We start from the raw sequence: 23132 nt of genomic DNA on the forward strand, positions 1-23132 counted from the left end.
GGATTAAAGAGAATGTGTATGATAATTACCCACTGGCACCAGTTGTCACAATTTCCTGACCAGTGCCAGTAGGACTCCCTGTGACACTGCAAAATGCTACCTCTGCAATACTGCAGAATTGCAGACTTTTTCATCTCAGGATTTTTTCCTGTGTTGTGCTCTAATTAAAGAGGACTACAGCTTTCACTTTTAAAAAGTAAGAGACTTGTGCATATACTTTTAAACTATTTGTTATTTGCTAAAGACTCAACATGTTTATGCTATGAAACTAGCCTACCGATTGGTGTAGTCTCCTGAATCATACTGTCAGTGTCTTGCTACTGACAACAGTAGTTACTTATGTGCATTAGGGAAGAATACATTTTATAGAAATTCAGTACTGGATCAATATTTTTGGCCACTTTTTGGCAAGAAGCAGCCAAACCTCTGAAACTTTTCAAATAAGCACTACTTAGAGATTTGGTCAAACAATTTCATCCAGCTATGTATAGGTTTCTAGTATTTTTGCATTAAATTCAAATTTGAAACTATTTTTGGGCAGACAGTCTGACTCAGTGCAGCCTATTAAACACATTTATGAGCACATATAGAACATGATTAATTTCTCTGTTGGCAGACTGGGTCCTTTTGGCATTTAACAGCTGCCTCTGTTTTCTCCCCCTCCCGCCTTTAAAACAGTTATACAGAAGCTGTTTTTCTAACAATTAATGATATAAGGCTGCATCTTGCACTGTTGAAGACAATGGGAGTTTTGCAACTGATTTCAATTGGATCAGGATTTTAGCCTGCACCGTGTAGTAATAAGCTTCACATTTCTAGTCCCCATTATTTCAAAGCTATTACCACTACATGGGGCTGCATTATAAGCAACATGTGTTATTCTTGGGATGCATTAAAGACCATATATGCTATCCTCATACTGGCATGAAACTCTACTTGAATTAAATGGGAATTGCATGCAAGTACCTGAAAGCAGGATTTGGGCCCAATGTCCTAGTGTCACAGGAACACCAAACAGCCACAGTTCTGAAGAAGCCATCAGCTCAATAATTCGAATGAACTGCATTGCTTCAGTTCAGGGATGCAGTGACATTCAAAGCTCCGTAAGTTCTAGCATATTTTAAAAGAACTGCAAACTGAACTGGAATTAAGGTACAAGGAAGCACCACTGCAGATAATGCAAACTGGTTGGTGTTTTATTTTTATTTATTTATTTATTTTATTTTTTAAGAACAAATGACATGGCAGGGAAATCTTTAACATTCAGATTTAAGGTTGCTTACTTTCACACCCTGAAACATTACGACATGACACAGAATTGCTGGTGTGAACAAACAAGGCAGGTGAGGCAATATATTTTATTGGACCAACTTCTGTTGGAGAGAGAGGGAGAAGCTTCCAAGCCACACAGAGCTAAATCAGCCCTTGGAACTTCCTTAATTTTACTAATTTGTCACCAACAGTGGCCTTTTTTTAAAAAAAGAAGAGAATAGTGACTTGATCACAAGAGTACAACAGGCACTGAATTAAGATATACTATACAATTTTTTTAAAGGGGCCAAAATTGTTTAGACTGTGCCTGAAGTTGGGCATCTAAAAGTGGTGTGATTTTCAGAGGTGCTGAACTAGTAGCTTCCCACTGAAGTCACTGGGAGCTGCAGACACTCAGCACCTCTGAAATCATGGCATTTTTGTTTAGATGCTTAAATGTGAATTTAGATGCCCAGCTGTACACACCTGTGCTTGTCAGCAGTTCATGTGAAAGGGTCAGCCTTGGTACTGTATGTAGATATAAGTGAACTCTCATGCTCATTTTATAGAAAAGCAGTGTCGTATAGACCAGATTTAGTGAAGCAGTGCAGTTCCTACACACCCACTTATACCATATGGTAAACAGGTCTTTGTAAAGTTAAAAAAAAGGCTGAAAATGTCAAAGTACATCTTATGATAAAACCCTGTTAAGCTGGCTACTCCACATATGCTACATGTGAAAGAATAAGTGAATTTCTTGTTAAGACAAGTAACACCTCCACATTACCAAGTTATTAAATGACATCTGGTTAACATGAAATACGTTTCCATAATTTCAGCTCCTCTACTTAAAAACAAGCTTTCTATTTAATAGTTTTCTTACAGCAAGCTTTAACAAGTACATTTAGGAGGATGGCTATCTTTGTACAAGGGAAGCCCGTACAGAAATATTTTTGGAGTAAATTTCGTTAACTAATATCTTCTAGTACGCCAATGGCATGTCTACACTGCAATTAGACACCTGCAGCTAGTCTGTGCCAGCTGATTCAGGCTCACGGAACATGGGCTGCAGGGCTGTTTGATTGCAGTGTAGTCTTTTGAGCTTGGGCTGCCGCCTGAGCTCTAAGACCCTGCGAGGTGGCAAGGTCCCAGAGCTTGGGCTGCAGCCCAAGCCCGGAAGTCTACACAGCAATTAAACAGTCCCACAGCCTGAATCGTGTGAACCCGAGTCAGGTGGTATGGGCCAGCCATGGGTTTTTAATTGCAGTGCAGACATACCCTCGTTCGCTCACAGAGGTACCTGTGTCACTGTCTGGGTCAAGACATATATGCAGAGAAAAGTGTAGGTCTTGAATAGCGTCTTCATGTGGTTACAGGATTACTTTAGAACATCTCCCATACAAGGACTGGGAGTAAAACCTTTTATAAACATTACTGAATTAAGCCCTCAAACACTCTCCCTCCCTGGGAGAGTGTCAATACTATCCTCATTTTACAGAGATGGAAACTAAGGCCCAGAGAGTAAGGCCAATATTTCCAAAAGTGACCAGTGATTTTGTCCAACTCGAGACATCTTTAAAAGAGCCCGATTTTCAGAAAGTTCTGAACAGCTTGTGCCCTCTGAAAGTCAGGTTCTGTTAAGGTATCTTAAATTGGGCATCCAAAATTACGTTACTGCTAAAAATTCAGGACTACATTAATTTACCCAAAAAGTCTGTGGCAGAAGCAGGAAAAGAAGTCAGATCTTAAGTCCTATTGCTACAGAATGTAATGGTCTGCTTTTACAACAAGTAAAAATGTAGGCAGCCAAGCTTTCTACAGGAAGTGGCTGCAAAAGCTTCATCAACATGCTCCATGATTAAGCCTGTGGATCTAAAAGATGATCATTTCACTCTTCATATTGTTCACCATGTTTGAAACTGAAATGAGTAATGCGAGAAACTTTATCACCCAGACAGGAGGAACTAGTGGGAGCACATCTCCTCCTAGATTGGTGTTATTAGGGAACAGGAAAGGATAAAAACAGTTTTTCCAAGTCCAGCATTCAAAAATCACCGGTCATGACAAAATATCATGATGCTGGCTTAAAAATGAGATTCTAAGTAGTAATAAGTTTAGAGTTCTACTTATTTGCTTTCTGGCTATGAGCATTTAGAGTTCATATTTTCAAACTGTTCTCTACAGCTATGAGGGCTAGAAACTTTTAAAAAATGTAAACTGAGAGTCTTAAAAAAAAATAAAAAATCACAATTTGATTTCAAGAGTGGGGTCTTTATAACCACAACCAAATTTCATGACACCACTGATAATAACTGGGAGAGTTAGCAACACTTGAAAGGTAGCACAATCTCCACACCTTGCAGCCAGGACAGAATGTGTGCTCAACGACTGCAGAGTTCTGCTATAGGGAAATCTACATTACTGATTGCTGTAAGCTAGAGAAAGGTGACAATGGACTTCCAACCTAGGTGCCATCCTTAGACCTGCTGAGGATCCCCTCCATCCGCCTCACCCTTTGGTAAGTGCAGAGATCTCCCTGTATTCCAGGCTAGGGGGAGAAGAGAAATGAAGATATCCATGACAATTAAAATATCCTCTTTTCTTCCTCTCTATTCTCTTCCCTCCTGGCTGATATTTCTCACTTTTAGTTCCCCTCTTTGCTAATGAGGTCTTTTAAGGCATCTCTCTCCCCTCTCCAAAGGCTAGGTAAGTGGCCAATGCATTTACAAGCTCCAAATAAAGATACCTGCTTATGTAATGAATCATCCATGTTTTAAAGAAAGGACCTCAGATCATTTATTCAAACTTAATGGAAGGTCTGCAGGTCTTGTTAATTTTATGACTAATTTCAGAACACAGTTTGAAGATCACAAAATGGAATATGTCAAATAAAATCTTATAGTCCTATAATCTCAAATATTTTTTGCGTTGTCACCTGTCAAATGTATCATTTTGGTAAGTCTAAATAAAACTGCACATAAGCTTTAAATGCTCAAAATGAAATAAGACATGTGAGAGATCAGAAGAAATAATCAGCTACTCCAACTAAGTGTAGTTAACACTTAAAACTCAAGAATTCAGTCTGTAGCAGTACTGCAGCATATGGTCATTTCACACTGTCAAGCACTATGATTTAGGAGAAACAATGCTAAAAGTTTAATGAAATTTGATTGTGCAGAACACACACACACACACAGAGCGGCATTTATCTCTGCTTGTCAACCACAATATCGTATAAAGAATTCAACAACCTTTTCTGAATAAAAGCCCCACTGTGTGCTGCTTACTGTTAATTGTATGTTCTCAGCTCAAGATCTTACATAAATAATTTCTTTGTCGACAGTTATGCTCCAGCACAGGGAACATGCCTGAAAGTTGCCTAGTTAAACTGCATGTTTCTCTATGAAAATTGACATCATGATGGCTGTTGGAAGCATCTCTAAGAGCACAGGTGAAAAGAGAACAGACCTTTACCCCAAGGCTCTGTCTCTCTAACTCAGTGGTTCTCAACTCTGGTCCACCACTTGTTCAGGGAAAGCCCCTGGCTGCAGGAAGCAGCGCGGGCTGAGGGATGTGCTGGCCGCCCTTCCTGTAGCCCCAGGGCCTGCGCCGCTTCCTGCAGCCCCCATTGTCCTGGAGCGGCAAACTGCAGTCGGTGGGAGCCACGATCGGCCGAACCTGTGGACGTGGCAGGTAAACAAACTGACCCGGCACACCAGGGGCTTTCCCTGAACAAGCGGTGGACCAGAGTTGAGAACCACTGCTCTAATAGGTATTATAATAAAGATAATTTGCCTTGTTTAATATTTAGAAACTGTGCCTCTTCCTTTGAGGCTCCATGCACCCCTCTGAGCCCACATATGGATGGGCGTCTGTGTAGGACTGGGGGAAGCTCTGGAGTCTCAGAAGGTTGGCTGGGGGCAGGGAAACCAGATGAGGTCTTCTAGATTCCTTCCTCACAAAACTCATTGGGGACATCATTAAAAATTAATAAAATCACTAGCTATATTAAGTTATGTCCTCTTCCCATCTACCTTATGAAGCTCCTCCACTTCCTCAGGGGGTTATGAAACAGTCACAGTTGTTAGTTCTTTAAAAAAAGAACAACCCCCACCCCAACAAAAACACAAAAGTCCATATCCATTCCCACTCTCAACCTTGAAATAAGAGTGGCCAATGGTATTACTGTGTTTGACACATAAATTGGCTAGTCAGAAAAGGATAAGGCTGCACTGCTCCTCTATAAGTTACTGTTGGGGTAATGGCAAGACAGCTTATTTAAATTCATAATTTTGTGACCTTCCTTGTTGTGAGAGCCATGAAGAATTAAATGTTCTATCCATCAGCCCTTCTCTCCTTTATGCTTCCCTGACTACACACATCTCTACTTCTTCCCCGATTGGCTGGTTTAGCCCTCCTGAGTGGAGACCATCTTTGTATACAAAAGTACATTTGTAGAATAGATATAAAATCAAAGCAGGGTTAGGATAGGTGCCTAAAGCCACTTATGAGCTGTGGTGGCTTTCTTGCTCTTTTCAGTACTGTATGTAGCTGAATGCCTGAATATTTGAACACTTGTAAAATATTTAGATTGCTTTATGTATGTGAGTAGCTATTTACTTCACAAGTCAGTGACACTCACTACTGCATGTGCTACTGATCAAAGAAAAGTAATTAAGTAATTAATTAATTATACTGCATTTCCATTTGAAACTCCAGTTTGGAAGAGAATGATATCTTGGCAACTTCAAAACTGAATTAGGATGAAATTTAGAAAATATGGTATGAATCCAGGACAGCAATTTCTTGTGAAAAGTGGCATCTTTTAAAAAAATTACAGCACATCAAAAAAGCAGACTATTTCTACTCTTTCTGACGATTTTTGACAAGCTTTGGATCAATATTGGCTAACATTAAACAAATCTTCTCTTTTCCCTCCACCTTTCTGTAAACATTTATGGGCGAGATCTTCACCCCCACTCCAATTGTTTTACATCACATAAAAGGGCTGGAACTGCATAAAGGGGATCTAAAAGCCCTGTATCTAGCTGGGAGAAGATTCCCCTGAGGTAGGCAATCATAGGCTGCCTCCTGAGAAACCCATTGCAAGCCCTAGCATAAGAGGCATGTGCGGGACAGGATTACAGATGGGGCCACAGTACTCAGCATTGCAGAGGTTCTGGGTAGCAATACAGCCCACAGGGCAACCCCAGTAGGCTGCTGTAAGTTAGCCATGTCCCCCAGGTTGTCTAAGTTACACTGGAGGCCACTCCAACCCCCAATGCAACCCTGGATTTGGAGGGTACAAAAGGTGATTTAAAGCCTATTTAGCCTCCCTATCTCCTACATTGCAAGGACTTTAGAGGTTCAGCAGAGAATCTCACCCTATTTAAACACAACACATTCAGATAATGGATTACCTTATTTTAAGTTTCAAATCATGTTCAGTGGCAACACAACATAAGAAACTAGTTTGCATCATATGGAGTTTAAAAACCATCATATATAAATATGTAACACCCTATTCAATGAATGAATAGGTACAACTGTAAAGAGTTATATTCCTTTGCCACACAAGGACTTTTTTGTACTTTTAATCATTATTTATTTCAAACTAATAGGCGATAAAGCAGTACTCTTACTTTAAGGCTTTGATAAGTCTATTAATGCAATAAAACTATTATTATTCAGAACTTGACTAGATTAATCTTTTAGTGTACCAAGCCTTTATAAGTAAAATCTTAGATTAAACTTTACTGCTGTCAAAATCCAAAATAAATTTTAGGGTCTTCTTCATATTAGAAATTTGTCCACAAATCAGCACAACGCGTCAGTTTCTACTTAGGAGGAATATGGGACTCAAATCAACCAACCCACTGAGTGTCACAGGTCAGCAATGAAGTGCATTGTGTTCAGGGAGAACAGTACATGGTAGCCCAAATAGCATCAGCCTGTACTACAACAGGAGTATAGCAAATGCCATCAGATCCTTACTGTCAGAACTTCAGTTTACTAGGGTCAGACCTCCTCAACACACACACACACACACACAATATCCATAATTTTTATATATTGCACAACTCCCTATTTGAAGGAGATTGAACCACACGCACCATGACATAACCAAGGGAGTTAAATAAAAATCGAAGGAGCATTGGTCATCTGAATTCTCCTCACAAAACATATTCAGATGGGACAAAACTAATTAAGTTGTTACCTTGCTTAACTTCAGGCAATAACGTACAGTAGATTACACTCCACTTGATCAGCGTGTGCTTGAGACAAATACTTTGTTAGGACATCTCCCAAGGAATGGCATAGACTAAAGCTTAACTTGCAACAGTATTAACAACAAAAAATTGCTGCTTAATGGAGACTCATTCAGCAATTGCCATGTTGCTGAGTGGTGTTCTGCCAGTTTGAAATTATGCGTTCTGGCCTAAGGGCAGATGTTGCTGAATACAGATTAAAAGAATTTAAAACTGAGTAAACATGAATTATAGAGTGAATAGCTTGTTCTTGAATTTTTATTCAATACAATATTTCAAGTCTTTCGGGTTAGTTTAAATATTGGCTGCTTCTCTTATATCAGATGTTCTCAATCAGGCTGCTCAGCTGCCCACTGGGACAATTCTACCATATATCCCAGAAGTTCACAAAATAGATTTTTTCTTTAATAGATAATTTTAACATGGTACTGAAAGCTGGTAGGCACAGGCATGGAGTAAGGTTAGATACAATTCACTCTAATGATAAAGGTTGACAGGTAGGAAGTATAATCTAATGTGTGATATTTAAATAATTACACAATCATTCTGTGTTACAGACAACTACACATGCTCGTAAGTATTAAATGATTATTACTACTTGTACCCCCATCTTATATTTAGCTGTTATGCTCATGGGTAAGATTTAAAATATTCTATGCTTATAACTTAAATTCAAGTTTATAAAGCAAGCTCAACAAAACATACTAAAAAACCTTGTTAAAAGCAAGAGGTTGCCTCTAGAGTGAAGATTTTCCATTAGAACACATTAATATTTGATAGATGATCTTGAATTGAAAACATCTAACTTACAAACATCAACATGCAGAAGTGTTTAAAGAGACCTCCAGAATTAAATTTTTGATGTTATGAAATGCTACTAGTTAAATAATTTGATGAGAACTAATGTTATTTGCAACTATGGACTTAAAATGTCCCATAATTAAAGGCTTTATCCTATTAGGTTGGATTATGACAGGGGGGAAAGGAGTATTTCAAAGCTCTTTTCTTTAATCCCAAAAATTAATTTTTATAATAGGGAAAAGAGACACTAGCGTTTACTTAGGTGAATGAAAAGAACAAATTACCCAACATTTTATGTTTACTGACCTGTTCACAGAATCCAATATAGTTGCCTTACATATTATTTTAACCCTTTGATGGCAACAGAAGCTTACTTATTCATATTTTTAATTTTTTTGTCCACTACACTTAAATTAAGGCTATAAAACTGATTCAAAACCAGTGGCCTGAATGCTAACAATTGCAGGAGGTGGGATTCATTAACATCTTATCTTTGTTCACTGCTCCCACTACTGTCAGTTTCTTCACCTGCAGCCCCAGAAATCGCTGACTTGCTCAAGTAAATGTTTTGTTTATATATATATTCTTCCTTAAAAATAAAAACCCCTTTATTGTCACTTTTTATTTCTTAAGTGCCCACACATCAACAGACAGGGTAAAATCCTTTGCCGCTGAATTCAAGGGGGCCAGATTTTCACCCATAGTGCAGATAAACGGAAAAGACTTTAATTAAAGGTAAAATGAAAATCACAGACAATTTAATGCAATAATCAGTATATATAATCTGGTCTGCTCAACAATACACTTGATACTCTCAGTAATAGAAGAGTTTAATATAAACTGAAAAAGCAATTGACTTTATCAGCCTTGCTCAATCAGTAATCTGTATTCCAACCAGTGATTTTTAACTAATTTATCAATGGCTTACAAGAAAGCCTCCTGATACACTACACTATTTATGAGATGCCTTTAAAACTGGTTTAGTACAAAAGAGATGGTTATATAGAAGAATGGTCCTGGGGTTAGCGTACAGAACTGGAGTTCTATTCTTAGCTGTGCAACAGATTTTCTGAGTTACCAGTCAGTGCTTCATTTCCCCATATGCAAAATAGCGATATTACTTTCCCCACAAGATTGTTTGGGAGGCTGAAGTGAATACCTGTGAAAATGCTTTTCCATAATTCTTTTAGCTGTATTATATATGACGATGTGTTAGGACAACATGGGTCTATAGTTATCTGACCAATTAAAAAAATAGCTGATTTAAAAAAAATTGGTAGATACTGATAGTAAGATTAACGTTTTTTACTAATAAAGAACAGAGCTGTAAGCATGAATAGCAGGATGTACTGACTACACCTGTCTTTTCTTTCTGCAAAGCTCCACTTTGTCAGCTGCCAGCTGTTACAGATAACAGCCAGCCAGATGATGTTGTATCAATGGAATATTATTCATCACAAAAAGAGTTCAGATCAGGGAGGGGGAAAAAACCTAGAACTTCTCTATACCATTAACTTCCTGAGAATGGCAACTAGTAGTCACTGAAGGAAAGTTAATAAAGGTCACAAAAAGAAGTTGGAGATTTTTATATTAATATGCAAAATGTGATACTATTTATCACTTTTCTTGCATTATTTATTCAATAAGGATTTTGCAAACAAAGTGAAATATCAAATGTAAAAACACATGAAAGACTTGTTTTAGAACTGCATTGCAATTCCCAAAGACAAAAATATAGTGAGTCAAATTTCAGCCTCAATTACAACCATGCATTCTCATTCATATTGTGCACCATCGGTGTAAGGGAAGACAGGATTTGCAGTGTGTGTATCAGCATAAATAAAATTAAATGAACTGATGTGAAACTTGTTTGAAATATTAAATGAACAAGCATATGCTTGTTTCCACAGCATATACAACTCTGCCATACTGTAGAGTGATATGTTAAAATGCAATTCTCCTCTGAGAAGTAACTGTAAAAATGACATATGCTGCTATATAACACCTCGGCTTCCTGTGTATTATCAGAGGGTTATCTACTATACTAACATTAATTTGTCTTTAGTCCAGAGACAGGGTCTGAATCTCTAGTCTTGTGTATAACATTCCCTCTGAATATTTTCCTTGCTATATATGTATAACCAATTCAGTTTCCACAGTAATTGTTCTAGAAAAAAATGCAGATTTCAGAATATTCAGCAGATAACGGACAACAGGTCAAATCCTCCCATACTACTTGGCTGCTTCATGCTGATCCAGTGATGCACAGCAGCTGGGAAGCTAGCTTAACCAGGTAGCTGGGAATGTTCTTGTTTCACCATGGCCTGGCCCAGGGCACTGGGGGAATTAGAAGGCCTACGCTCTGTGATCCCCAGGTCTAACTGCAGTATTGCCAACCCCAACACGTTAAAAAAGTCATGAGACTGGATTAAATATTAGGTTTAAAAATAATTTTGGGGTTCTATTTATTTGCCTGCTGGTTTCTGAGCCTTTAGGGCTCTTGTTTTCAAACTTTTCGCTGCAACCCATGAGGGCTAGAAACGATTTTTTTTATTTAAAGTTACAATTCTCAACAAATCACATGACTCCAGAAGCTGTACCTTTAAGATACCAAATATTATCATGAAAGTCTCAAGAACTGGCAACACTGAGAATAACTTCTTGGGCAGCCAGGTGCAAGACAGAGCAGCCATTACATTGCTCTAACTCACACTGTAGACCAGACCAGTGTCCAGCCAGGCGCTAAGCAGAGGGAAGCATCAAGATGGCTCAAAGCCATCTTTACTTTCTTCTCCCAGGTCCTATGCCAAGCACAGCTCAGGTAGACCAGAGGATATGGTCCATTGTTTTGTATTAGAAACATAATATAGTCCTATATTAATCAGAACTAAATTAGGATACAACACCTAGATAACCCATTTGTTGTAATTAGTGGTGTAAATATGAATATTATATACATCTCAACGTTTGTAATATTTCATGGCATTTAAAGCCATAACATTTATTTTGGGAGCTGTTCCAAAAGGTTTTCACTTGACTGGTTTATAATTAAGTAATTTGTTAGTTAAATCCCAGAAGAAATAAGGAATCAATGGAGGGGTGTGTAAAATAGTGTAAATCAACAGAAGATGTTTGGATGTGCCCCTCTCCTGTGACTATGGAGGAGCAGGATCAATGGCCTATGCAAGGGGTGGACAATTGGGTGTACTGTGTATAAGGTGTTTTGCTGGGAATGTACATATGACTGGGGGCACAATTACACCAGCCCATAACTAAGTTAGTCTCTAAGGTGCCACTAGTACTCCTTTTCTTTTCAAGTATCAATTTGTTTGCTATAAATAAAATTGCTTCCCAGAAATGTAGCCCCCCCTCCCGCCGATACGTATCACAAAGTCAGACCTAGTTTAAAGGATTCCATTTATTTGAAATCAGTCCCCTCTGCTAACCAGACCAGCAGATCAAAGATACTTCTCACTTCTTATACTCTACTGCTTTTTTCTCCTCCCTTGACTTTGGCCCTCCTTTTATTCCACCTCCCATTCTCAGATCAGCTCCTTATGAATCAAATGTCCTCCCACTCAACTCCTCCTTAAGTCCTATTTTTATGAATCTTTCTTACACTGATCCCCTCACTGATCATACCTTCCTATTTTTTCATATTTCTCAACTTATGCTGGGTGGAGTTAGAACCTGATCCTGCAAACACTTACACATGTGACAGGTTTCAGAGTAGCAGCCGTGTTAGTCTGTGTCCGCAAAAAGAAAAGGAGTACTTGTGGCACCTTAGAGACTTAACAAATTTCTTTGAGCATAATAGTGAAAGTCTCTCCTTGCTACGGCTTGTCAGTACTCTCTGTGAAAGCTATGGAAAAATTCTGGTAAAGATTGATTGATTCAGATATACAGTGTGTCGCAGGTGGAAAAACTACAGTCCAATCCACCTTGGTAAATAACTCATCAATACTTTATAAATATTCCCCCCTGTACTCAGTTACTATGGAAACTATTTACCATAAAATTGATCATAGTTTAGTTTTAGAACTTTCTAACACAATAATCTGATTATCTACTTTTCAGTCCAATATACAAACCAAACACTTGGAATAATGCAGCTGAGTAAAGAGACAAGCCAGGAATAGACTTGCTGCTACTAAATATGTCCAAACTTAAAAGAAGGATGTGAAAGATAAGCACATCAATATTTTTCTGATTAAACTTCACTGTTTGCAAAACCTCTGCTATTCCAGTCCTGGGCTTCTCAAAGGGTATTTTCTTTAAAAAAAATTCCCCTGCATTACTAATGTTGTCACAGCTCCAATGGTGGTAGCAACAATGAGAGCATTAGTGCAGACAGTCGTCTGGGCAGCCACTGGCTTTTTATGAGTTATTTTCCCTACCCCAACTCATAGTAGGTACACACATTTTGGCCTAAAAGCATTACTATTTCTGTGTAAAAGTTATAGTCCCAGCTCTGCTGTTGACCGACTGTGTGACCTCAGGCAAGTGACTTCACTGCTCTATGCCTCAATTTCTCCATCTACAAAATGAGGAGATACTACTAACTCTTGTTTGTAAAGCTACATAAAAGTAGGTATTGTTAAGAGACCAGACTTGTGACAGAATACTAAAAATTATGAAGGCTGGCATTTGGTTGCATTTAACTTACACCTGTCCCTCTAAAAACATTCCCTCATAAACTACTTCCCAGAAACACCCAGTTTTGCTGTGAGTGACTTACATATGTCTCTGGCATCACCAGACAATCTTAAGATATTTATACCCTTTGTTTGTTTGTTTTTTGGAAGGACCGTAGAGAGTATGCATACTAAATGCATTTATTAAATGCAAAATAATACTCTAAGGCCCTAGACCTCCAAGCACTTAAGCACATGCATAACTCTGCTCAGGCTGTAGCCCCATTGCTTACGAGTAGTTCGATGGAAACCAAAGTGACATACATGCTGAAGTGCTTTGCAGGTTCAGGATATAATTGTCCACATATTGGTTAAGTGTGAAAGTATTGGTTCATTATGTCTTCTCCCTGTCCTCCTAAGGCAAATGTCTCCAATTCTTTCCCCCTATATTATTAAATAAGATTTTTCCTTCTGTTTTTACAGAAAATTAATGTGAAACGTTAGGGGTACTTAGTTATTGTAAAACAACATACTACATAAAACAACTGATTACAGAAACAGCAACAGCCCAGTATTTAAACAAAACAAATGAATGCAAATACTTGGGGATGGTGTTAGTTTCAGCTAAACAAAATATACCGTACACTAATTTTAATTGCCTTCATCAAGATAATTCTGTAATCAATTACAATATACAGCTTGAAAATACAAAAAGATAAACTTTTCTCTATCCATTAAAAGTCAGCTTTCATTTTGCAGTAAATTCTGGATCCTTCTACTAATATGAGAGCTTCCCTCTCATCCTCAATTTGCTTGCTCTAATTGCATTCCTTCTGTCAATAAAAGCCACCCACTCTTCTGCATTCCCAACACACTAGAGTGGATCTTCTACATTTCTAATGTTTTGGCCTTATCCCAGTTGCCCAGAGACACGGTTTGTATACATCTTCTTGACAATGGCATGTATCCCTTTTCTTCCTCAAAGAGGCAATATTTTCTGCTTGTTTTCAGGAATACAAATGATAAGCACATTTCAAAATGCACCATATACCATGTTACCTGATTTGCTTTCCCATTAATTTAACATTCTTCACTAGGAACATACCACTGTACTGGATCAGATCAGTGGTTCATCTAAACTATTAACATGTCTCAAAAGTAGACTGTATCAGATGAATGAGGTGAAGATAGGAAAACCCTCACAATAGAGAATTCTGGAATAACTTACCAGTAGGTGAAGTCTGTTCCTGACTCCAGGAAATCAGTGGCTGACTTATGTCTTGAAACCTGAGGGTTTGTATTCTACCTGATGTAACAGTGGATGTTTTTATCAATGTACATATCTCATTCTTTTTCTAAATCTACTAATTTCTTAGCCTCTGATACCTTGTAGCAGCAACTTCCACAGCTAATTTTGAGATAGTGCCAAAAAAAATATTTCCTTTTATCAGTTTTAAAGGTTGATTTTAAATTTCATCTGATGTTTCCTTGTTCCTGTATTATCAGAAAATAAATAGGAGCACCCAATTCACCTTCTCTATGGCATTCACTATTTTATATGCCTCTGTAAAAATTAAGCAGTACTAATCTTCATTCTCCTCTCCACTGAAAGTCTTTTCAGACATCTAATTATTTCTATAGTTTACCTTTGGACAGTGAAGACTGACAATTATCCATCTTCGCACACGCATTAACCATTAAGTGTGTTTAGCTTATACCATCTCCAGGCATCCATATCTGCTGGATGAATCTTAAGCTAAATTTTTTTCAAGGCCATAATTTTTTTTTTTTTAAATATGGCATTTTGCAGCTCTTTGTATTCAGAGACAAATGGATTCTTTCTCCTGTTAGTGTCCACGTACACTGGTGTGGCAACACTATTTGCTATATCAGATCTGCGATTCTCAATTGAAGTTAAGACAGAGAGCAAACCAAAATGCCAAGGATTAAGTGTCAGCCTTTTAGATAGTCCCAGCTTAGTACCTACTTCTGTGGGAATTCTACACCACTGTGCATGCACAGGATTCATGTCCCCTGCAGATTTCTTTGCTTTCTTGCAGAAAAAATGACTTTCTGACAGCAAAGCAAAGCAAAAGGAAGTTGCAGGAGCAGTCATGCACCACTCCCTAGCTGTGCAGGTACATCATTTCAGGCAGCCAGCAGAGAGGTAAATCACTGCAGGGCTTGGTACACCCCAGCCAGAGGCTTCTACCCAGAGCTGGGATCAGCGCTAGTCCCAGCTGGACTGGAGAGGACAGGACTTCCTCTCCACTGCAAGGAGTGCCTGGGGCTGTGTCAAACCCAGCTCCACAACCTCCCCCAGCTGCAGGAAGCCCAGCACCCTCCCCTCCTTCCTGCCCCTGTCACTCCTCATCTGCCGGGGGAGAGGTCACTGTATGGGGAGCTGCTCCCCCATCCACCCAACCCCTGTGCATCTGGACCTCCCATACCCAGACACCCCCGCCAAGCCTCACCCCGTACACCCAGAACCCCCTAGTCCTCCATACCTGTACCTCAACCCCTGCACCTGGAGCCTCCTTCACACAGACTCCCTGCCTCTGGACCTCCACCCTAACCCCTCCACCAACCACCCTCCACTGAGCTCCCTGCTCTTAAACTCCCACCCTGAATAGCCCCACCTCCCTGCACCACCCTGAGTCCCCACGTCCAGACCCCCATGCCACTGATCCCCAACTAGCTGCACCCAGACCCTCACCCCACCAAGCCTCACTTTCCGAGTACCCAGGCTCCCCTGCCGAACCCCCCGACACTGCTGAGGTCAAACCACCTTCACCTGGAAGCCCCTCCAGAGTCCCACTGCCCCTGCACCTGGAATCCAGCTCCCACCACACTAGACCCCGCATTGAGCTGCCTGCACCCAGATTGTCCCACACAGAATCCTCTCACCCCACACCTGGATCCCCCCACACTGAGTCCGTCCACACTTGAATCCTGCCTGGTTGAACCAGCCTACCCCCACCTGGGGTGCCTGGTGTAGAGGACTTGAGGCTGCAGTCTCACCAATGGGTTTGTGTCCCAGGAGTGGGGGAGCTGCGGAATGATCATCCATCTTCATGCAGCCAGTGGCCTGTGCTCCCCACTGCTATGCTGGAGCCTCTGCATTTATTTATTGACAAATAAAATTTGCAGAATTTTAAGATGTGTGTGCAGAATTTTTAATTTTTTGGCGCAGAATGCCCTCAGGAGTAAGTACCTGAGATCATACTGAGTTTTAGCTCCATCAGTAACAACTGAGAACCATAAGGACTGGCCTAGTAGTGCAGGTCTTCCAAAGTTCTCTGTTATCTTAGGCCTTCTTTACACTCAAAAGTCGTACTGCTTTAACTAAACCAGTATACAACCCCACTAGCGTCAACACAGCTATACCAGCGCAGCTTATTCCAGCTATCGAGGTTTAACTGAATCCTCTAAGGGTTGTACCAATACAACTATCTTAGTTTAAGAAAAAAAATAAAATAAAAAAAAATCACACCCCTAACTGAAATAGTTATACAGGTATAATGTGTCTGTGCAGACCAGGCTTTCAGCAACCTTTCTGAATTCTCTCAAGCATAGCTTTCAGCCTGCTTCAGAAACAATGGGACAATTCAACACGGATTTACACACTGTGAAATCTCACTCAAATCAGTGGAACTGCACAGGGTATGTCACCAATGAATGGTATGTCGGACCATTCTTTAGAAAGTTTACTGAGATAAAATTAAAGCTCTGAATGTAAAAGATTGTGATAAAAGAAAAAGACACAAGTGTACTTGTCTAACAGATGGCTTATGTTTCATGATAAAAATGTTTGCATTTAATGTATAAAGATTACCTATTAATAAGGAAGCAGGTACATTTTCAAAGGGATGTTTCCATCACAAATAAAGCTAGTACTTTGTAATTCACTCTGTGATGATACATATTACAATTAGGTTTGCTCAGTGGGTGAACCCAAAGTAATTTCAATGCCAAGACTTTATGTCTAAATCCTGTTGCTAACAACTCCACTGAGCTACTAAATATACTGTACTACATGCAACATCATCAACATTTTGCTTTTCTTCAGAATCACCCAGACTACAGTCAACTTACTTCTTTCTTTACAAAGGTGCAGCAAAGACTTTTTGAGTCTTGTGGATGCAAACTTTTTGATTTATTCTTGATTTATTTATTATGCACACTAATGTGTGTGTGGTGCAAGGAGAAGGAAAGTAAAACTAAAAAGTAAACACTCAATTAAATGAATCAAATATATTTTCAATAATTAAAAGTTAAAGTTTCTGAACTATTAATGCCTATGTATTTTATAAGTAAGGCTGGATGGTTTTTCACCTGTGTGTCCAGGGTCAAACTGTGGCATGAGATTCAAAGTGATGTGAAGTGTGTTGACACAACTCTTTCTCCAATGGACAAAAGTCAGCATGACAAAAGTACCTTCCATAATGTGTGTGCTGTCTGTAGGAGAGGGCCAGGGCTGGAGTTGGTGTGAAAACCAGAGCTGCATCTTATTCATACAAAGGGCAGAAATGAGGTGGTGGGGGAAGCACTATAGCTTCCTGGCTATATTTGTGGCTTGTGGATTCAAAATAAAAGGGTGTGTGTGGGGGGAAGCAGGGAATGAACTAAATAAAATGTAAGGTTCCATGAGGTTACTCCCTCCAGAAGGTCCAAAACAGGTGTTTATCAGTGGAAAAAATCCCAGTATTTCTATTGACTTGTGTATTTTCCTCCCATCTAGAATTCTTATGTTACTGGTATTTTGGGTTTTTTAGGGTAGGCATGGAGGAGGGCAAAGTAAAGGCCACTCACAGGACCAAGGACTAGAAAACACTCCACTTCTTTGCGCACAATGCCCACACCCCTCAAAACTAAGGCTGATGGCACTTCTTACACTACCATACGTATATAAACACATGGACTCTTCCCACATAACCTCACAGGTGGAAGACACCTGAAAGGGGGCCATGACCCCAGTCTCCTCCTACATTGGGCAGTAGATGTGGCAGGTATGCAAGACCAATGCTCATCCTATGCAACAAGGGACTCTGGGAAGCATTATATGTTGGTGCTTTCTATTAGTGATGAGGCTAAAGACTATAATTTAGTTTTAAAGTAGTGGTGAACTTTCTCACACTCAGCAAGGTGTGCAGGGTAGTGACTGCACTAGGCAATTACAAAATTACTGTACCACATACATTTCCCAAGTAACTTCTGAATGGTGCTAGGAGGAAGTACAGTATCATGCAGTAAATACTAGGTTTATACTAATAAGCCGAATAAGCAGAATTGAGTATGCTTAGAAAATAAGTGCTAAAACTTGCTGTTTAGCAGAAAACTTAATTTGCACTTTAACATTCATAGAATGATAGGACTGGAAGGGGATGACTTGAGAGGTCATCTAGTCCAGTCCCCTGCACTCATGGCAGGACTAGGTATTATCTAGACATGGGGTTCTCAAACTAGGGGTCAGGACCCCTCAGGGGGTCACGAGGTTATTACATGGGGGGTGTCAGCCTCCACCCCAAACCCCGCTTTGCATCCAGCATTTATAATGTTGTTAAATATATTAAGAAGCGTTTTTAATTCATAAGGAGGGTCGCACTCAGAGGCTTGCTGTGTGAAAGGGGTCACCAGTACAAAAGTTTGAGAACCACTGATCTAGACCATCCCTGACAGGTGTTTGTCTAACCTGCTCTTAAAAACCCTCAATGATGGAGATTCCACAACCTCCCAAGGCAATTTACTGCAGCGCTTAACCACCCTGACAGTTAAGAAATTTTTCCTGATGTCCAACCTAAACCACCCTTGCAGCAATTTAAGCTCCTTGCTTCTTGTCCTATCCTCAGCGGTTAAGAAGAACAATGTTTCTCCCTCCTCCTTGTAACAACCTTTTATGTACTTGAAAACTATCATCATGTCTCCTCTCTGTCTTCTCTTTTTCAGAGTAAACAAACCCAATTTTTTCAATCTTCCTTCATAGGTCACGTTTTCTACACCTTGTGACAAAGTTCTGTCCTTGCCTCCGTGGGTCCCGCGTTTCCTGGCGGATTTCACTAGCCTCAGAGGCTCACTGTGACCCTCCATGTAACCCTTCTCTCTCTAGAGACAAGGGTCACTGTCTACTGAGCCATTTTCATCATAAGCCAGCAAGGGAGGTGAGGAGAAGTTATCCTTCCTTGCACAGTCTCTGTTGTCTCCCAGTCTCAGTGATTAATCAGGGGGCAAAGTGGGGGGGAACCCGGGCCCACCCTCTACTCCGGGCTCCAGCCCAGGGACCCTAATAGTATCAGCTATGGTAGCTGACCTTTTAGAAACACGACATGTACAATTCCCTGGGCTACTTCCCCCACAGCAGCCCTCACTTCCTCAAGCTCCACTTCACCCTTACCTCAGGGCCTTCTTCCTTGTGCCTGATATGGTGTGTACTACTCAGTCTCTCCAACAGCGCAACTTCCTCCCACAGCTCCTGACATGCACACCCACCTGACTAACTGGGAGGCTTTTAACTAGTTTCAGCCAGCCCCTGATTGGCTTCAGGTGTCCCAATGAACCTAGCATTCTCCCTGCCTTCTGGAAAGTTCTTAATTGGCCCCAAGTGTCTTAATTGACCTGGAGCAGCTGCCATTTCACTTATCCTGGTACCAGGGATTTGTTTAGCCTGGAGCTAATATATCTATCTCCCACTACTTTTCTATAGCCATCTGGCCTTGCTCTGTCACAACCTTTAATCATTTTTGTTGCTCTTCTCTGGACTTTCTCCAATTTGTCCACATCTTTCCTGTGCCCAAAACTGGACACAATACTCCAGCTGAGGCCTAATAAGCGGGGAGTAGGGTAGAAGAATTACTTCTGGTGTCTTGCTTACAACACTGCTGCTAATACATCCCAGAAGGATGTTTGCTTTTTTGCAATAGTGTTACACTGTTGACTCATATTTAGCTTGTGGTCCACTATGACCCCCAGATCCCTTTCCGCAGGACTCCTTCCTAGGCAGTTGTTCCCCATTTTGTAGATGTGCAACTGATTGTTCCTTCCTAAGTGGAGTACTTTGCATTTGTCCTTATTGAATTTCAGCCTATTTACTTCAAACCATTTCTGAACATTCATGATTTATTAATCAAAAACATGAGAAAAATGGAAGAAAGTATTATCTTGCTTAGTGTAACTTGGGTGAAAGTTGGATTCTTTGCATTTTAAAGTATAAAGTGGAATGAGACCCAAAAAATGACTCTGTAAAGATGGCATTGTGCATCCATAACTTTCATGAACTCCAGATCAGTGATATTCAGACCTCAGTGGTTCAGGAGCCAAATTAGCGATCAACATTACCCAAAAGAGCCACAGAAGCATGAATTCATTGTTTCATTTACTATCTATCTACCAACCACTCTCACAGCAAAATGACGTGACCAAGTATTCTACAATTGGCTAATAACATAGTAAAAGCCTCCTGACTGGTTAGTAACTAAATCACAGAGTGTTTTAATATCATGTGCTGCAAAGACTCATTAAAGAGCCACTTGAGCACACAAGCCTCAGTTTGAGTGTCACTGATTCAGATCAAATGGGCTCATTTTTACAAGTAAAATGAAGATTTTTCTAACTAGTCGTCCTGCAAACTCATCTTGGGATTAGAAAAATATTCAGCTTGTGTTCTATCTGTAATGAAGAAAGACTTTCCAGCTGAAATTTGGCTCAACTATCAACAGAATTGTTAGCCAAAATAGCATCCAGCTGACTCGCTCTAAGGTGTGTTGTCTCTGTTGGGGTAACAGGAATAAAAGCTTATTTTAGTTATTAAACTAAATAGACATAACTGACTATACAGAACTGACAGAAAGGAAGCAGGTCTGTGGAGTAAGAGTGACATTTTTACATTGTTACTTTGCAGAATAAACTCACATCCAATAGATTTTTACAGTCAGTATAAGCCTATTTAATTCTCACATATCAAGAATGCAACATTGAGCATAAACACATGCAACAGAAATTTATGAAAAAGCAAATTCCTCTTGAAACAATTTAGAGAGATTTCTTTATGCCTCTTCTTTCGAGCATTGATATGCTATCAATATTGTTTGTGAAGTAAAAACAAGCACTTGTATCCAGATTCTTCAGTCCCTGCATTGTCATCTCTGAGACTAAACCTCTAGAGTACATCTCCACATGACACATTTACCTAAAGTGGCTGCACATGTCTAACGTAGGCTTTTGTTTAGTGATCATGGTCGTTTTGAGTTTGTTTAAATACAGAGTCCTAATGCTTACCCACTAATCCCAGGACGTTTTGAAATGCTCTCAAGCTTTTAGAGGGAAAAACTGTTGCATGGACTTTGCAGATGAAACTGACCACAGTTCACTGGAACCAGCCAGTTCAGATAAATAAAATGAAAGCAGACATTTCTTGAGAATATCTTGAAAGCTTTTCCATTAGACCGTATCAGGGGTATACAATCTTCCCTACCTTCCGATCCCCTCTTTCTTTAAATACTGTGTGTATAAATATATTTATCTGCTTCATTTGATATCAAAGATCTTTGGGGGAAAAGATATATCTTCCAGTACTTTGTTTTATACTGCATTATATCACAGATATTACTATATCAAATTTAAACCCTAAACATTCCTAAAAGGAGAGATTGCAAACCACCACCACTGAACTTACTAGAACTAATTAGCAAGCAAATAAAGCATTTGGTCTGTGCATCATTTTAAAGTTGTTCCTGCTCCATGCCTGGCTTAGATGCAGAATTCAGTAATATTTGGGTATAGCCTCTTCACTGGATGTCAAAGGGCAGTCTAGGAAAGCACAGTATATAATAATATGGCAAATGAGAATGTATTGAACAGATAGATAGAAATGCCTCAGGTTAGGTTTTCATTAAGGGCTCAGACTGGACATTCATTTTTGATATCATGATCATTTGGACTGTCTTAATCTGGATGTTCTCTGGACAGGTAGCTCTACTACCTTAATAGACTATACTTTATACATAAAGAAAACCAATGTATTACACACACACCTTGCTAAGGAAATGAAGGAAAATTTTGTGCCATGGTAATATAAACTATTAAGCAGTAATCACATCCTCCTAAATTTGAGACATCACTAATGGTAACAGTAACCTTGGCCAGCAGCAAAGCAGGGAGTTCACAGACACAAAAGTATCCAGGGTACTCTGAAAATGCCCTGGGAAGTTTTCTCAATATCATTCTCCAGCACATGACACCATATATGACAAGAAAGTGATGAGTCATGGTATCTGTGCCTAAGGAGAGGGGTGCAAGCAAAGTTTGACACAGTTGCTACCTTTTTAGGAAACAAAACACTTTGGGTCCTCAAATCAGAGAGAGGCTACTTGTTTGTCATGTCTCCTTGAATTGGAAAAAATGAAACAGGTGGATTATTATGATGCGTCGCCCTCAAATCCCATTGCTCACTCCTTCATTCTAGCTCATGTTCTTATCCCCTCTGATCCCCCAGGTTATTCGTACATTAGAAGCTTCCATCATATCACCTTTCAGCCAAGCTGGGGAGATGTGCAATTAGCTTCTTTTCAAGTTGTTGCTTATGCTACCCCATTGTTTGACTCTAGGAATAACACAGCCACTACCTGTCCCTGGGGCCGGATCGTGCCCTGTTGATACTTGCACATGCAGAAGAGGCCCGCCATATACAGATCTCCCTCTGTCAAAGAGGCAAGTGAAAGTGGTTTCAGACATGTCTTGACCCAGACCCCACAGAAAGCTCTTTGTGGGGTCCATGGTGACCATCAGTCTGCTGTTGACAAGCATCATCCCCCTATAGACCTCATGAAATTTTCAGGAGAGTTAATCCAGCCTAAAGCTTTTTCGTGGAGACCCTCCATACCATGGAATACCTCTTCAGGAGCAGGAACAGCCTGGGGAACAGCACTAGCAGGGAGCTGGGTTGGGAGCTCAGGAGCAGATGTATAGATCCTCCATATGGATGTTCCTGGCCTCCACTAGATTTCCTAGAGTTCCACATGAATTTCCAAAAAGCCATGGTTCTGAAGGCTGAACTCCCTTTTCTTTCCAGAAGTGAATAAATACTCTCCCTCCAGATAGAGGAAATTCTTCAAGTTTTCCTCCCCTCTCTGCACTCATGTCTCCACTAGAGGAGGTAACTGGGCTATTGTTTAGAAACCAAAGA

The 23132-nt window shown here is 39.9% G+C and overlaps 1 protein-coding gene across 5 annotated transcripts in view; it reads right to left on the minus strand.

The window, feature by feature from the left end:
- Positions 1-23132, minus strand: part of RPAP2 (RNA polymerase II associated protein 2) — a 70742-nt gene that overhangs the window by 4390 nt on the left and 43220 nt on the right. The gene's annotated exons all lie outside the window — the stretch shown is intronic.

The sequence above is a fragment of the Lepidochelys kempii genome, chromosome 8 (genome assembly GCF_965140265.1).
Source record: "Lepidochelys kempii isolate rLepKem1 chromosome 8, rLepKem1.hap2, whole genome shotgun sequence".
Taxonomy (NCBI): domain Eukaryota; kingdom Metazoa; phylum Chordata; order Testudines; family Cheloniidae; genus Lepidochelys; species Lepidochelys kempii.